This window comes from Pleurodeles waltl, chromosome 6 (assembly GCF_031143425.1).
Source record: "Pleurodeles waltl isolate 20211129_DDA chromosome 6, aPleWal1.hap1.20221129, whole genome shotgun sequence".
NCBI lineage: Eukaryota > Metazoa > Chordata > Amphibia > Caudata > Salamandridae > Pleurodeles > Pleurodeles waltl.
In genome coordinates, this window is record NC_090445.1 from 80,369,093 (window position 1) to 80,375,092 (window position 6,000).

A 6,000-nucleotide genomic window follows, 5' to 3' on the forward strand; every position below is an offset into this window, starting at 1 on the left:
AAAAGAGGATTTTAAGGTCTCATCCCCGCTGGTGTTATGATTAAAGTAGGTATGAACACTACTTTATGTTGGCAGCGGTATTTGATCACAGGACTGGGGAAGATACTGCTCTTGAATGTGGCACCTCACACCACTCGGCCATTCCGGCAACTTGCGAAACATGGTTCTGGAGGCTGACTGCTACCTCGCGAAACAGGGAGAGTTCCCACTGTTCTCTACTGGACATTTAAGTATGTGCCCAGAGACAGGTTGAGAGGACAGATGCATGTATGTACCAGAGTGAGCTCCAGAGAGACTGAAGGGGACATAAGACTGGGGTAGAGCGAGAGATCGAGAAAGAGAAAGGTGCCTGTGTCGAGTCAGCAGCAGAGAAAATGAAACAAAGGGGCCTCCTGGGATAACCACACACTACTTCCTCACAAAGAACACACAGAGGGTGTGTGAAATGACATAGGCACAGCAGCCTGACTAGCTTTGTCGGTAGAGCATGAGATTCCTAATCTCAGGGGCGTGGGTTTGAGCCCCATGTTGGGCGTGATGCTTTTTAAAGGCTTCTCCATTTTCGGGTTTAACATTAACTCTCACCTTTTTCAGATATTTTGCTGAGGCTTAAAACTACACACAAACACACACACATCCTGCAGTTTGCCTCACGATTCCCACAGGACTCCACACAACGCAGCACTTCCCGCCCTCGGAGGCGCCGCTGTGATCGGTCCTATGCCGAGCCTTTCCTGCGCCCTTTCCTAGCCTGAGCTGCCCGTGCTTACAGCGAGCTCGGAGTCTGCTCCGGTCCGTCCTTCCACCCCATCCTTTCAAAAAGAGGAGTTTAAAGTCTCATCCCCGCTGGTGTTATGATTAAAGTAGGTATGAAGACTACTTTATGTCAGCAGCAGGATTTGACCACGGGACTGGGGAAGATACTGCTTTTGAATGTGGCGCCTTACACCGCTCGGCCATTCAGGCAGCCTCCGGAACACAGCTCTGGAGGATGACTGCCACCTCGCGAAACAGTGAGAGTTCTCACTGTTCTCTACTGGACATTTAAGTATGTGCCCAGAGACAGGTTGAGAGGACAGATGCATGTATGTACCAGAGTGAGCTCCAGAGAGACTGAAGGGGACATAAGTCTGGGGTAGAGCGAGAGATGGAGAAAGAGAAAGGTGCCTGGGTCGAGTCAGCAGCAGAGAAAATGAAACAAAGGGGCCTCCTGGGATAACCACACACTACTTCCTCACAAAGAACACACAGAGGGTGTGTGAAATGACATAGGCACAGCAGCCCGGCTAGCTCAGTCGGTAGAGCATGAGATTCTTAATCTCAGGGTTGAGGGTTCGAGACCCATGTAGGGCATGATGCTTTTTAAAGGCTTCTCCCTTTTTGGGTTTAACATTAAATCTCACCTTTTTCAGATATTTCGCTGAGGCTTAAAAATACACAAACACACATCCTGCAGTTTGCCTCACGATTCCCCCAGGACTCCACACAACAAAGCACTTCCCGCCTGGGAGGCGCCGCTGGGAGCGGTCCTAGGCCGAGCCTGTCCTGCGCCCTTTCCTAGCCTGAGCCGCCCGTGCTTACAGCGAGCTCGGAGTCCGCTCCGGTCCGTCCTGTCCCCCCCCATCCTTTCAAAAAGAGGAGTTTAAGGTCTCATCCCCACTGGTGTTATGAATAAAGTAGGTATGAAAACTACTTTATGTCAGCAGCGGGATTTGACCACGGGACTGGGGAAGATACTGCTCTTGAATGTGGCACCTTACACCGCTCGGCCATTACGGCAGCCTGCGGAACACGTCTCTGGAGGCTGACTGCCACCTCGCGACACAGGGAGAGTTCACACTGTTCTCTACTGGACATTTAAGTATGTGCCCAGAGACAGGTTGAGAGGACAGATGCATGTATGTACCAGAGTGAGCTCCAGAGAGACTGATGGGGACATAAGACTGTGGTAGAGCGAGAGATGGAGAAAGAGAAAGGTGCCTGTGTCGAGTCAGCAGCAAAGAAAATGAAAAAAAGGGGCCTCCTGGGATAACCACACACTAATTCCTCACAAAGCACACACAGAGGGTGTGTGAAATGACATAAACACAGCAGCCCGGCTAGCTCAGTCGGTAGCGCATGAGACTCTTAATCTCAGGGTCGTGGGTTCAAGCCCCACGTTGGGCGTGATGCTTTTTAAAGGCTTCTCCATTTTAGGGTTTAACATTAACTCCCACCTTTTTCAGATATTTCGCTGAGGCTTAAAACTACACACACACACACATCCTGCAGTTTACTTCACGATTCCCACAGGACTCCACACAACGCAGCACTTCCCACCCTGGGAGGCGCCGCTTGGAGCGGTCCTAGGCCGAGCCTTTCCTGTGCCCTTTTCTAGCCTGAGCCGCCCGTGCTTACAGCGAGCTCGGAGTCCGCTCCGGTCCGTCCTGTCTCCCCCCCATCCTTTCAAAAAGAGAAGTTTATGGTCTTAACCCCGCCGGTGTTATGATTAAAGTGGGTATGAAAACTACTTTATGTCGGCAGCGGGAATTGATCACGGGACTGGGGAAGATACTGCTCTTGAATGTGGCGCCTTACACTGCTCGGAAATTCCGGCAGCCTCCCGAACACGGCTCTGGAGGCTGACTGCCACCTCGCGAAACAGGGAGAGTTCACACTGTTCTCTACTGGACATTCAAGTATGTGCCCAGAGACAGGTTGAGAGGACAGATGCATGTATGTACCAGAGTGAGCTCCAGAGAGACTGATGGGGACATAAGACTGGGGTAGAGCGAGAGATGGAGAAAGGTGCCTGTGTCGAGTCAGCAGCAGAGAAAATGAAACAAAGGGGCCTCTTGGGATAACCACACACTACTTCCTCCAAAAGAACACACAGAGGTTGTGTGAAATACCACAGGCACAGCAGCCCGGCTAGCTCAGTTGGTAGAGCATGAGACTCTTAATCTCAGGGTCGTGGGTTCGAGCCCCACGTTGGGCGTGATGCTTTTTAAAGGCTTCTCCATTTTCAGGTTTAACATTAACTCTCACCTTTTTCAGATATTTCGCTGAGGCTTAAAACGACACACACACACACATCCTGCCGTTTGCCTCACGATTCCCACAGGACTCCACACAACGCAGCACTTCCAGCCCTGGGAGGCGCTGCTGGGAGCGGTCCTAGGCCCAGCCTTTCCTGCGCCCTTTCCTAGCCTGAGCCGCCCGTGCTTACAGCGAGCTCGGAGTCTGCTCCGGTCCGTCCTGTCCCCCCCCCATCCTTTCAAAAAGAGGAGTTAAAGGTCTCATCCCCGCTGGTGTTATGATTAAAGTAGGTATGAAAACTACTTTATGTCAGCAGCGGGATTTGATCACGGGACTGGGGACGATACAGCTCTAGAATGTGGCAGCTTACACCGCTCGGCCATTCCGGCAGCCTGCGGAACACTGCTCTGGAGGCTGACTGCCAACTCGCAAAACAGGGAGAGTTCACACTGTTCTCTACAGTACATTTAGGTATGTGCCCAGAGACAGGTTGAGAGGACAGATGCATGTATTTACCAGAGTGAGCTCCAGAGAGACTGATGGGGACATAAGACTGGAGTAGAGCGAGAGATGGAGAAAGAGAAAGGTGCCTGTATCGAGTCAGCAGCAGAGAAAATGAAACCAAGGGGCCTCCTGGGATAACCACACACTACTTCCTCACAAAGAACACACAGAGGATGTGTGAAATGACATAGGCACAGCAGCCAGCTAGCTCAGTCGGTAGAGCATAAGACTCTTAATCTCAGGGTCGTGGGTTTGAGCCCCACGTTGGGCTTGATGCTTTTTAAAGGCTTATCCATTTTCGGGTTTAACATTAACTCTCACCTTTTTCAGATATATTTCGCTGAGGCTTAAAACTACACACACACACACATCCTGCAGTTTGCCTCACGATTCCCACAGGACTCCACACAACGCAGCACTTCCCGCCCTGGGAGGCGCCGCTGGGAGCGGTCCTAGGCCGAGCCTTTCCTGCGCCCTTTCCTAGCCTGAGCCGCCCGTGCTTACAGCGAGCTCGGTGTCCGCTCCGGACCGTCCTGTCCCCCCCATCCTTTCAAAAAGAGGAGTTTAAGGTCTAATCCCCGCTGGTGTTATAATTAAAGTAGGTATGAAAACTAATTTATGTCGGCAGCAGGATTTGATCATGGTACTGGGGAAGATACTGCTCTTGAATGTGGAGCCTTACACCGCTCGGCCATTCCGGCAGCCTACGTAACACGGCTCTGGAGGCTGACTGCCACCTCGCGAAACAGGGAGAGTTCACACTGTTCTCTGCTGGACATTTAAGTATGTGCCCAGAGACAGGTTGAGAGGACAGATGCATGTATGTACCAGAGTGAGCTCCAGAGAGACTGATGGGGACAGAAGACTGGTTTAGAGCGAGAGATGGAGAAAGAGAAAGGTGCCTGTGTCGAGTCAGCAGCAGAGAAAATTTACCAAAGGGGCCTCCTGGGATAACCACACACTACTTCCTCACAAAGAACACACAGAGGGTGTGTGAAATGACATAGGCACAGCAGCCGGGCTAGCTCAGTTGGTAGAGCATGAAACACTTAAGCTCAGGGTCGTGGGTTTGAGCCCCCCATTGGGCGTGATGCTTTTTAAAGGCTTCTCCATTTTCGGGTTTAACATTAACTCTCACCTTTTTGCGATATTTCGCTGAGGCTTAAAACTACACACACACACATATCCTGCCGTTTGCCTCACGATTCCCACAGGACTCCACACAACGCAGCACTTCCCGCCCTGGGATGCGCCGCTGGGAGCGGTCCTAGGCCGAGCCTTTCCTGCGCCCTTTCCTAGCCATAGCCGCCCGTGCTTACAGCGAGCTCGGAGTCCGCTCCGGTAAGTCCTGTCCCCCCCCCATCCTTTCAAAAAGAGGAGTTTAAGGTCTCATCCCCGCTGGTGTTATGATTAAAGTAGGTATGAAAACTACTTTATGTCGGCAGCAGGATTTGATCACAGGACTGGGGAAGATACTGTTCTTTATGTGGCACCTTACACCGCTCGGCCATTCTGGCAGCCTCCAGAACACGCCTCTGGAGGCTGACTGCCACCTCGCGAAACAGCGAGAGTTCACACTGTTCTCTACTGGACATTTAAGTATGTGCCCAGAGACAGGTTGAGAGGACAGATGCATGTATGTACCAGAGTGAGCTCCAGAGAGACTGATGGGGACATAAGACTGGGGTAGAGCGAGAGATGGAGAAAGAGAAAGGTGCCTGTGTCGAGTCAGCAGCAGAGAAAATGAAACAAAGGGGCCTCCTGGGATAACCACACACTACTTCCTCACAAAGAACACACAGAGGGTGTGTGAAATGACAGAGGCACAGCAGCTGGCTACCTCAGTTGGTAGAACATAAGACTCTTAATCTCAGGGTCGTGGGTTTGAGCCCCATGTTGGGCGTGATGCTTTTTAAAGGCTTCTCCATTTTCGGGTTTAACATTAACTCTCACCTTTTTCACATATTTTGCTGAGGCTTAAAACTACACACACACACATCCTGCAGTTTGCCTCATGATTCCCACAGGACTCCACACAACGCAGCACTTCCCGCCCTGGGAGGCGCAGCTGGGAGCAGTCCTAGGCCGAGCCTTTCCTGCGCCCTTTCCTAGCCTGAGCTGCCCGTGCTTACAGCGAGGTCGGAGTCCGCTCCGGTCCGTCCTGTCCCTCCCCCCCCATCCTTTCAAAAAGAGGAGTTTAAGGTCTCATCCCTGTTGGTGTTATGATTAAAGTAGGTATGAACACTGCTTTATGTCAGCAGCGGGATTTGATTACAGGACTGGGTAAGATACTGCTCTTGCATGTGGCACCTTACACCGCTCAGCCATTCCGGCAGCCTCTGGAACACGCCTCTGGAGGCTGACTGCCACCTCGCGAAACTGGGAGAGTTCACACTGTTCTCTACTGGACATTTAAGTATGTGCCCAGAGACAGGTTGAGAGGACAGATGCATATATGTACCAGAGTGAGCTCCAGAG

The 6,000-nt window shown here is 51.7% G+C and overlaps 2 non-coding genes across 2 annotated transcripts; both read left to right on the forward strand.

Annotated features, from left to right (window-relative positions):
• The first annotated feature begins 462 nt into the window (after positions 1–462).
• On the forward strand, positions 463–535 carry TRNAR-CCU (transfer RNA arginine (anticodon CCU)). The gene has a single exon. It is a non-coding gene; the product is annotated as a tRNA-Arg (tRNA).
• Positions 536–2,904: 2,369 nt separating this feature from the next.
• TRNAK-CUU (transfer RNA lysine (anticodon CUU)) lies at positions 2,905–2,977 on the forward strand. Its single transcript has one exon. It is a non-coding gene; the product is annotated as a tRNA-Lys (tRNA).
• The last annotated feature ends 3,023 nt before the right edge of the window (positions 2,978–6,000 follow it).